The following is a 12143-nucleotide window of genomic DNA, read 5'->3' as shown; positions in this document are numbered from 1 at the left end:
CCTTGAAAGTCTGTGGGCCTTGATAACAGTAGACAGACATCACCCATAGCCGAAAACAATCCTATTTATTTATTTATTTATTATCTTTTACCATAATTGGCTTTTTGATAGCATTCATAGGTTCATAGGTTCATAGGTAAGTACTAGACTATCGGCCCAAGGGCCTACGTAAGCCTAGCCAACAAGATTCCCTGGCTTACGCCACCTAAGAAAGTTATTTTCCTGTGCCACTGTCAAGCAGAGACACAGAACTGTTCCCCGGGGTGTATTTCCTATCTCCCATCCACTCATCAAGATTTTTCTTGAAGAGTGCTAATGAAGAACTTTGCTTGACATAGATGGGTAGCCTGTTTCAGAGTATGGGAAGTCTCTGGGACAGGAATCTATCCCTCCAGCATGTCCTGTTTATTGTGGTGACAAGGTTTAGGTCCCTAGAGCATGTGGCTCGGAGGGATTTGGATTTCTTTAGGTGCAGCATGTCCAACAGCTCTGGGTTTGACATAGCTTTATATGTTAGGCAGAGATCACCTCGGAGTTGAGACTGTCAGTGTAAGGCATTTATTTGAGGCCAGTAATCCTCTTTGTGAGGTACTTCTGTGGCCTTTCCAGCTGCTGCAGATGTCTTGTGAGGTACATTCCAAAAGGGGCATTGTACTCTATAATGGGTCTCATGAGTGTCAAGTAGAGGGGAACAATGACCTCTTTTTTCCAGGATGAGTACCCTTTTATGATGAGGTGCACCACATAGAAGGACTTTCTGACTACTGTGGCGATGTAACTATCAAAGGAGAGACTGCTATCCACCTGGGTCCCAACGTCTCTTATCACACATTTGGTGTTAAGTAGATTGCTTCCTATGTGGTGGTTCATGGGCACGGAGTTTTTACCGAAGGGGATGACACTGCACTTTTTGGCATTGAGCTTGAGGCCATGGCTCTGACACCAGGCATCTGTCTCAGCGAGGCCCTTCTGTAGGATGTCCACATAATTTGGGGACTTGACTATGGCTCCTAGTTTGCAGTCATCTGTGAACTTCGTTAGCCAGAGGCCTTCTGTGTTAGTCTGTACTTCAAAGAAGTAGATACCAAACAGGAGAGGTCCCAGGACTGAACCCTGTGGTACTCCACTTGTTGCTTGTTTGAGGTCAGATTTGGAGTCTGCAACTTTTACAACATGGGTTCTGTCAGGGAGCCAGTTGGCAACTCATCTTGTGACATAAGGATTTATACCTAGTTTAGTGAGTTTAGCTATAATTCAAGAATTGAGGATGGTGTCGAAAGCCTTGGCGAGGTCAAGATAGGCTCTGTGAACCACCTTACCTTCATCTACAGCTTTGGTGACTGCCTCAAAGAAGTCGATCAGGTTCAGGAGGCATGATCTGCCTTTCACAAACCCAAACTGGGTGGAATCCAGAGTTTGGAGTTTGGAGGTTACCAATTTCTTTGTTTATGAGTTCCCTGATGATACGTTCCATGGCCTTGCAGACCAGGCATGTCAGGCTAATAGGGTGATAGTTCCCAGGGTCAGTGGTGGCTTCCCCTTTGTGGAGTGGGATAACTGTTGCTGTGCACCATTCAGTGGGCACAAAGCCTGGTGCGAGGCTACTATTGAACATGGTACTTAAGTGGGGAGCCAGTTCATTCTGAAGTTCATGTAAAACGCAGCCTGGGATGTTGTCCAGTCCCATGGATGCTGTGTTTTTGGCTTTAGAGAGTGCAGCTTTTACCTGCGTAGTTGTGATTATAGGGACTTTGCATTCTTCCTGTATAGATATGGGCCCTTTAGAGGGTGAGGGGGGGGGGTAAAGTTAGCACTGAACCTATCTGCCAGGATGTTGGCAATATCAGTTGGTTCTGTAATTTTCATGCTGTTGTGCTGCAACTCAGAGCAGATCTGGGTGTTGCCATCGAGATTCTTGCATAGCTATAAAATGTTTTGCGGTTGTCCTTAGAATTAGTGGCGATTTTGTTTTTGTAGCTAGATTTGGAGGATCTTATAAGGGATCTCAGCTTCTTACTGAGGCTGACCAGAGAGCTCCTCCACTCATGGGATTTTACTCTCTTTTGCAACAGTTTCTTCCTTCTGTTGTACAGTTTGTTTATGGCAGGGGACCACCAGATTGGCTTCCTTTTTTGGAGGATAGCATCTTGGTTCTGTTTGGGATAGCACGATCCATGCACTCGTGTAAGTGCTTATAGAGTGCATTTGTGTAGGATTCAGCAGTTCTAACTGTATTGTCCATCTGCATGGGTGTCATTAAGTTCACCACTTCTGTCTTAAGACGCATGAAGTATCCCTATATAGCAGCAAGATATACATTATTGTGGCTGTTTTTTTCATAATTTCTGGTTATCATGCCTTACAGATGGAAACCAGAAGTGGATATCAGTTTAGAGTAGCAATCTTTCAATGAAAGGAAAAGACATTTCAGGGAATTACAACAAACATATCACTACTGCAAAATAGTGAGGCTGGAGACAGTATACTGTGTCTGAAGGCTACAATCTATCAAATAGTACTGTGATCAGTTTTCTTCAACTTTTTTTACAGCCTACCATTTATTTATTTATTTATTTATTGCATATTATTTTATTATTCATTTATTGCATAACTTAAATATAAATAAAATGAAACAGTACTGTAATCAGTTTTGTTCACAGCCTAACATCAAAGGGGAACAGAAAAGGTGATAATCTTTTTAGGAGGTAAGGAGGCAGGTTTTGTTTGTGAAACTCAAGACGTTATAGTGATATGGAAAGCCCAAAGGCAATGCATGTATCTATAAACAAAAAGTTGAATTTCATCAGTTTTGCCACTATTCCTTCCATATTCATCACAATAACACAGCAAAAATGCAAAAAAAAAAAAAAAAAGTGTCTAGTTTGTTTTAGATGTCAGTATGTTTATGTAAGCAAATTGTAACTACCTGATTTACATAAAGCAGCCATTGATGTGGAAAGTTTGGGGAGAGAGAAGAGTATGTGTGTTCAAGAAAAACAAGTTGAGATAAACTACTTTGATGATTGTTTCATTCACTTCCCTTATCATCAAAAATCCAAGGTTAATACCAAAGATTAATTTTTGGGGGATACAGGTGGACAGGCATACTGTAAATGAAAGCACAGAGTTATTACATGATTATTGTACAAAAAAAATAATACTATGTGGTGGGTCTCAGCTTTTGTGGGTGACAGACTGTAAAAGAACAATGGTGCCATCATATTTATATAATGATTTTAGATTCAAAGGTGGTATACTCTATCAGAAGGTGAATATTTCACTGGACAGTATGTGGCAACTTTGTACCAAGGTGTATTATTGAATCTTTTACTGTAAAGTGGCATAAGAAGTTGGCATACTACCACAGTTATATATTGATGACTTAGCTAGCATAGCTCTCAACTGTCTACCTTCAAAATGTGGAACATTGCTTTTCACAGTTTGGAACAAATGGGTAAAATGTGGAATATCACCTCTCAAAATGTAGAATAAATGGGTAAAATATGGAATACTACCTCTTTTAATGTAGGAAAAAATGGGTAAAGTGTGGAACACTACCTCTCATAACGTAGAACAAATGGGTAAAATGTGGCACACTTACTAACATCAGACTAACAGCTTTGATTACTTCATATGAGGTATGCTAGCCAGCATTTTAGAGACTTTTGATTTCACAGTTGGGCACTGTATCTAGTTTCAGTCTAGGGGCAATATGATGATGGCTTGTAAGACAGGATAGAACTAATTTAAAAAAAAGTATATATGTATATATATATATATATATATATATATATATATATACCATAAGTCCTTATTAGAATGAAAATAAAAATATATATATTTTATCCAAGACATTTCTTTTATTGTACAATGTGTGAAAAATACTTTATGTGTACTTTCAAAGGTAGTCTGTGCCATGTAAATCAGGATGCAGATACAATTAAGTCCTTGAGGAGTGAGAATAATTCTTAAGAGTTTTTCATACCCAAGCATCTTATTAGAATTCTCCCCCAATTTATTGTGAACTGCCTTCAAAGACCTGACAATATGCCCTCTGAAATCCAGAATTTCAGAGGGCATTTTTTGTTACAATCTGGAGTTATACGAGATTTCTACATGCAGACTATTGGATTACTGACCAAAAAGCCAGGGAGAACTAATGTCCAGAATGTATGTGCAGTAAGTTCTTATTATACCAAAATTATAAATCATACATATTTCACTACAACATATTTTTCTTATAAAATATAATAACTTCAGTGCTATGTTTTCATTCAGATAATATGGCTGACTCAAATTCATCTTTAATTTAAAGCAGTGGAGAGATTTTGGCATTTGAAGTTAGGATTGCATTCAGGCCTGGAAAGCCTTTTGCAGATTAACAGGATACAGCTTTTAGAAAGCAATCAATTGAAAACAAATGCATAGCTTTTCTGAGCATCTTTCAGTTCTATTCAGAGTAAAATTAAACCTGTGAATAATATAATTTAAAGTTAATGTAATTTCAAACCTAAAAGGGTATGCATTTTTTCATATAAAAGCAATGCTTTTAGTCTTTGTTTATTTTGAGACATAGAGATGGTAGCATTCTGCATTTAGTATCCTGCAGCATTTGAGGAGTCTGCATGGAAACACTGATGTAGATCCTCATGTTGGAAGCTAATAGACTGTTAGTGCCCAAGACATTGAGGATGGTAATGCTTATGGCATTCAGATGGAAAACAAGGGAACAGGAATGGCTAACTGCTGAGGTGTCCCTGCAGTAGGTACTAATGCACACTGTGTTCCATGAGGATGAGATTGTCAGAATGGATACAGTCAGAAGACATGGTGGCAACTATGTCCAGAACTGACAGTGATGCAGTCCCCTTAACAGTTTGTGCCACCCACATAAGCCTGACTTGAAGCCATTCCTTGATACATTGAGATTATTGCACAGCCACAGCCAATGTGACATGTAGTAGGCCAATGGTGATAACTCTCCAGAGTCTTCATAGCTGCATAAATGAATGAATGCTTTTTGGGCTACCAGTGCCTTGTCAGGCATGTTGGATCCATGTTCTTACATACTATGTCACTTGTGCTGCGTGTCATGTTGCAGTTCCTGCAGAGTGTGTGTGTTCTCATGCAGGACACACAACATGCTCACCCATTTCCATTATGGTGTGTGTACTGGCTATCTTTGCCTGGGTCACTGACCTGCATGTTTGCTGATTAATGTCTAGTATGTCACTAGGTCTAAGAAGCACCTGGAGTCAAGTTAGGATGGCCATTAACATAACTTTCCTCTATGATGTGTGTGCATACCCCAGAGGCAGTGGGGCTGATGACTGTCATCTTTGATGGTAACACCTGTGCAGCTTGGCTAGGGTTCCCAATGATAAGATGCTCAGTGCAAAAGGCAGGTGATGTAGTAGTTTTGGTTTGCTCCTCCACCATTACCTCCTTTCTTGGGAATGTATTTGTCCTCCAGCATTAGTATTGTTTACAGTGCCACTGTGTCATCTGATGCAGCCATTAGCTTGATGCCATCATTGTCCACAATGGGTGACAAGTCGATCTCAAGCATGTGCTGACCTATTGTGATTGACCTTCTACCATCAGAACCTATGAAGTCATAAAGATAACATACCTTATAGCAGTGTTGGAACATATGTCTAACTTTCCCAGAACCCAAGGTAAACACACACACTGGTACAGGACATTTATGTAGATAGCATATGGTCACAATACATTTCTTGTGGTGCAGGTAATCACAACTGCAGCACCAAAGTACATGGAGAACATATGTGCATAGGTTGTCTGCTGAATATCCCTTCTCAGATGCATGGTCACTGTTCAACATGAAGTGTAAATGCTTGTACTAACCTTCTGTATTCCTGTACAGACACTTGTCAGTCATCACTTTCCTTGTTTCCACATCAAAACCTTTGCTAGGTTTGAAGGTTTGCTGCCTCACCCTGGACAAGGTTACCAGGAAGTTTTCCATCACTGTGAGTGCCTTCTATGTTGGTCATCCATCATTGTGGTGAATCTGTCCCTGACAATGCCTTGTGCCTTGGTCTTGGCATCTGGTATCGTATTGCTTCCACAGTGACACCTATATTTCTGTTCTGTTTTGGGTGATCTCAACACTGATGTCCTGCACCACTCCATCCCATAACTGGAGCCTAAGCAGTTTTTCCTCTTTAAAAGCATGCCATGTCTGCAGTAACACATCAGTCTCCTAATTGGTTAACTTTTTCAGCCATTACTGCTGTTTTATGCCCATGCCAAAAAAAATGAACATCTGTGGGTTGCACTTGTCAGTCAGTGTGTGTGTGTGTGTGTGTGTGTGTGTGTGTGTGTGTGTGTGTGTGTATATGTGTGTGTGTGTGTGCGTGTGCGTGCGTGTGCGTGTGTGTGTGTGTGTGTGTGTGTGTGTGTGTGTGTGTGTGTGTGTGTGTGTACATATATATATATATATATATATATATATATATATATATATATATATACATATACATATACACAAGCGTCCTTCACTGACCAATGTGTTTCAGCAATGCCCCTCTCCTTCCACTTCTGTAGATAAATACTCATCTGCTATTCTGCTTTGACTATTCTCATCCCAACACATTTTGACAGTAGTAATGGGAATGTCTGTCATGTCAAAGTACTAAGCTGACAACCAACAGTGTTGTGTTTATCGTGTGCCTCTCACATCCCTCTGTGCACATGCCCACACCTTGATTGATATAGTTGAGTCACTGTCTCCCTCACAGCATGTCTTGCAGTCTGTATGAATAGTTCATAATGCCATCCCCTCCCCCTGGAAAAATACTCTTGTTATCTCTTTATTTATTTTTTTCTCTTTCATCATGCTCCCTTAAATTGGATCATAAACTGTCATGCCTCCTGCTATGCTTTCTGACATAGTGAGTCACCCCTAGTTGTACAGTAACCTTTTATGCCTTTGTGTCATGTTTTCTGTTATGGTATGCCTCCATCCTGACAGTAAGCTGTCATGCTCTGTACTGTGTTACCTCATCTAAGTCTATTATTTCCAAGCTGTTCCTGTTGCTCTTTTGCACAACTGGTGCTCAGTGCAGTACAGAGGTACATTATCAGTTGTCTTATCTTCAGTCACTATGCCTGTATCATAGTACAAAATCTTCTTCAGTGAATGCCAATTTCTGAATCGGTTGTCTTAATGTTCTTCCCACAATATGGTGCCCCTGCTTTTTTATCAAGCTGCAACAGGTCTTATAGCGTGGGGATTGTGCTAATGAGATAAATGTGTGAGAATGTTGCCTGGAGCATGGCTGTGGCTGCCAAAATTTATTACACAGCCTTTTTTCCAAAATACTGGTGCTATGTCTGACTATATAGTTAATGAACATTGGGCCACATCATTCTACATCATCTTTGTTATTTAGTTCTCCACCACAGCATTGTGAACATTTCTGAATACTCATTTTTGTTTTTATAAGAACAACTCAAAGCAATTTGATCTAATGGTTTCAGCTTATGTCCTGCCTAAAACAAAAGTACATCAACAGACTCATGTACCATACACGTCAATACCAATCGTTTGAATGCAATATGAGGCATTACATTGCACTCTCTTCTTCTGGAGGACAGTTCATCTCATTGCACTCTGCTCTAGTGTTAAGCTTAAATTTAACTAATTACCATGTATGTCCAATTTCTGTGACCAGATTTCTTTGAAATACTAAGTCTCTGACTATTGCTTTTCATTCCCTGTCACTAATTTTATGCTACAATGTATTCACATGAGTATTTTATAAGGCACAGATATATATTTCAGTTTTGCCATTATTGCCAGTCCTCAATATATTTTCTGCTTTTTCTGATTTTTTTCTGCTAAAGCATAGTCTAGTAAAATGGCATAATTCTCAACACAATATACAGATTTGATCGTTTACTTTTCCCCCTTTCATGTTAATGTTGGTTGCATTTCCTTTCTACTAAATTTTTACTTGTCGACATCTAGGACAATGCTTTTTGCTGTCAAGTATAGTCCCATTGATTTACATCTGTATTATTTCACAGGTTTTTCCTAATTTTTCAGATAATTCTCAATTTGTATATAAATTTTACATATTTTGATGTAATCAGTCAATGATTTTTACTACGCATTCTAGAGGTCAGAGTACTCATCAATGCTGTTTTAGTCTTTTGATTTAAATCTCTCAGTAGAATATCTCTTATAGTTTCATTATTTTAGCCACAAACTATTTTGTCTCACTCTTTCTCTGTCATTGGTAAAATCTACATCTCTCCATATTTACAGTAATATGCCCTGTGATTTAGATCAGACACATATCATTAATAGTTTCCTATGCTCCCTGGTTTGGTAGTAGAATAATGTTTTCCTTAAATTTTACTTTCAGTACTCCAATCAGATTTTATACCTTGATTGGTTCCATAATTATGATGTGTTTTCTTGGATTCACTTTAGAAGCTCGAAATACTGAAATATCGAAATTCAGTATTTCAAGCCCATAAAGTGGAATCCTGAAAACAAAGAAACCTCAGAAGCACAAAATTCAAAACCACACACACTGGAGATTTTGAATTAGCACTTCTGGTGTTTCACTGTGGTTGTGGATTCAGGTAAGTGTTTATTTGTTAAGGGTTTTGGGTAGGGGCTGTGGTCTGTGTTAGTGTGTTTTATTGCTATGATGTGTGTGTGTGAGGAGAATGTAGCTTGCGTGGTGGTGTTTTTTGTGTGTTTGTATGTAGTACGACCTCAGAGTTAGAATATTTAAGTAGGGGGGCTTGCCCCCCTGCTTTTATGAAGTAGAGAGGTTGTGTTTGTGTGTGGGAGGAAGGTGTGTGTGTGTGTGTGTGTGTGTGTGTGTGTGCGTGTGTGTGTGTGTGTGTGTGTGTGTGTGTGTGTGTGTGTGTGTGTGTGTGTGTGTGTCTGTGTGTGTCTGTGTGTGTGTGGAAATCTCTGGTGTGCGAGATTTTGAATTTCATGCTTCTGAGTTTTCGCTGTTTTCAGGTTTCGACTTTGTAGCTTAGAAATACTAAATTTTGATATTTCAGTATTTCGAGGATATAAAGTGAATCCATTTTTCTCATATTAATCACTGAGACCACTTGCAGTGAGATGTAACTCATATATTTGAATCCATAAATTCCAAATTTCTGGCAGGTTTCCTTGCAGTTTCAAAGTGGTTGGAAGCTGAATAATTAACATTCTGAGAAAAATTGATGAAAATCTTCCAGTAAATAAAGAGATTGCTCTATACGCATAACCTCAATGAAAATCCATAGGTTGTATTTTGCACTTGAGAGTGTATTTGAGCCTAAGCAAATAAAAACTCTGAAGTCATTCATTACTTTTGCACCATGTCTGTCAGCATGGTGGGTTTTCTAAACTCAGCTTATGATAAAAATGTAACTATGGAATATTCATCAGTAAATGGTGGTCTAGTAAAAGAAAAAAAAGATGCGAGAAAAGTATTCTCCTAGCTTATTTGATTACTCATAAGTGTCTAAACCCTTCAGGTAACATGACTCAAAGTCCTCATGAAGCAATCGTCTTAAAGACATACCCCTTTTGAATCTACGAGCAGCTTAAAAATACAAGAAAAGAGGCACTTCCAATTGGACAGGAAAGAAGGGGGACTTTCAAATGAAAAAAATGATTTCATAAAGATTTGATGAAACTGAGTGAAATGCCCTATATACAGAAAAAAACAACGGTGCAGAACTTTTTACTTTAAAAAAAACAGACTACAGAACAAATGAACAATGGTACACCACACAGTAAGTGGATCAGCTTTACCTACTTAATTAAATAATATTTCAATCATCTCTTTTATGTCACCAACTAAAAGTAGCAGCTCTTATTTATTCCTGGCTCATCAAAGAACTATAAAACATGTCTGCCATCTATAACCAGGCAGTCCTACTTCATTATTATCTTTGTTATTGCTAAATATGAATGCAACATCCAAAGTAAACACATTTGGAATTACCTTATAACATTATGCCATGCTTAAACAATAGCACTTGGTAACTACAGAACAAACAAGAAAAAACACATTTCCAGTGTTTAATGTCAGTAGGTCAACAAGTATCACACTTGCATTTGTTGTAGAAAGCTGAGGTTTCTATTCTCACACCAGATAGCTGGGTTAGTTTCCCAACCCTGACAGTGCACTGCAGCATTGAGAGGTGATGTGGAGTGGTGGAGGTTCTGTATTCCCAAGTGTGCATCCTTCGGAAAAGATGTAAATGAGGCCTCATCTGCCTGAGTTGGTGGTAGCTGAGGTGGATGTAAAAGATCCCATGGTACATATGATAAAGAGTAGAGGATATTCTGGCCATATTTCCCCTAATCAATATGAATACCACCTCAGGTACTGGCCTAGTGGGGCTAACCCAGTGAACAAAGTATAAATAAATAGAACATTAAGTAAATTTATTCTTAAAATAAACACTGACAACAGAAGTATTCTTAATTATAATAAGGTCAAGCTTAGTACATGAATACCAACTTTGGGCTGCAGTACACAGTATACTTTGGAATACAAACAGTGCATAGATAAGGTACAGAAATACTCTGACAGGTACCATTAGACAAAAATAAACAAGTAAACAAGTACTCCTCATACAATTCTGTGATGGGGATGCAGATTAATGATATAGTTTATATAACATTTGTCACGAACATAAAGATTAAATATATTAGGGAAACTTTACCTGCTAAAATGATAATACATCCATGTCTATTAATGTTGACATCTACATGTCTTTTATGAGAGACTTACAGCAGCTTTCCACAAATACTTCCGATTAACCTTATAATCACTGTCTGGAATTAAGCTAGCTTCCCTGTTTGGAGCTTCTAGTCATCTTCTTTCCCAAAAGATCTTGAATTTTTCTGAGAAGGATAGGTTTAAAACAGTGTGCTATCCACAATCTATCACAGCACAACATAAATAAAAAAAAAATGCTTGAGGAATATCTAGAAAGCCTGATTTCTTAAAATCAAATGTCAACACGGTTTATGTCACATGAGAAAGTTCATTCTATAGGACACATTCAGGTAGATATTCTTAAACATTCTGAACTATACCAGCATCTAAAATAAAAATCATGCAATGTGGTGCATGGTAGCAGCTAAAATTATGACTGTTTAATTAATCTTCCAAGTTAAAATACCTTATCATATGATAAATGTATTTTAACTTGGAATATTAATTAAACAGTCTTGTTTTTAAATGCTACCATGCTCCACATTGCATGATTTTTATTTTGGTTTATAGTTTACTGTTTTGGTGTTTGCGTTTAATTAAATTGGCATCTATTTGGTCACAAGCTTTAAAAAGGCTGAAAGCTATCAGAAGGAGATGAGAAACCATCACAAAGAAACAACAGCTATTTCTCAGTATAATTAGGTTAAAGGTTTACATCTCTGAGGGTTAAGAATTATATCATAGTGTCTTCATTCTTATAGACATGGCTGAACATGGACCAGTAGGCTTTCAGCATTTGATCATTGGCCAGGATTCAAGGGCATGAAATGACTCTATACCACATAGAGGCCTTTGCTGATAGAAATGGCAGTTGCTCTGGAAAGGAGTCATATAGGTAGTTCTTTACTTGAGGGCATAAAGTAGAGGAAGCCATTTAAAAGCAAATATGCATTATATATGACTCATCAAGAAATACATGCAAAAATCAGACTTTTGCAAGCTGAATGTAAACCATACAAGAGAGAAGAAGAAAAAAAACACACCAGCCAGAAAGATAGATACGCCTATAAGATGCAATAAATGTGTAACTCTTTTAGAAGTATATAGTCTTCCTGCAGTATGGATTTATAGTCAGTCATTAATACTTGGCACTCCCAAAGAGAAAATTAAATACCAGTTATACTAATGATAGCTGTGTACTTTAGCATAACCTTGAAAATAAAATATATGTGACTCAAAGTGTGTATCATACTTTAATGAAATTTTACAAAATTTGATAGTACTTGATTCTAAGGAAGACCACACTGACAGGGTTATAAACACAGAGAAAAAAAACACTTAATCATGCACACTGACCTGCAGAGAACAAAATCCAAGAAACCCAAGCTACCGTCTTCAGTTGCAGCTGCAAGTTTAAGTCCAGCTTTG

This window comes from Protopterus annectens, chromosome 1.part2 (genome assembly GCF_019279795.1).
Source record: "Protopterus annectens isolate FY-2018-M chromosome 1.part2, PAN1.0, whole genome shotgun sequence".
Classification (NCBI taxonomy): Eukaryota; Metazoa; Chordata; order Ceratodontiformes; family Protopteridae; genus Protopterus; species Protopterus annectens.
The sequence above is the reverse complement of the archived record's forward strand: the minus strand, read 5'-3'. Positions refer to the sequence as shown.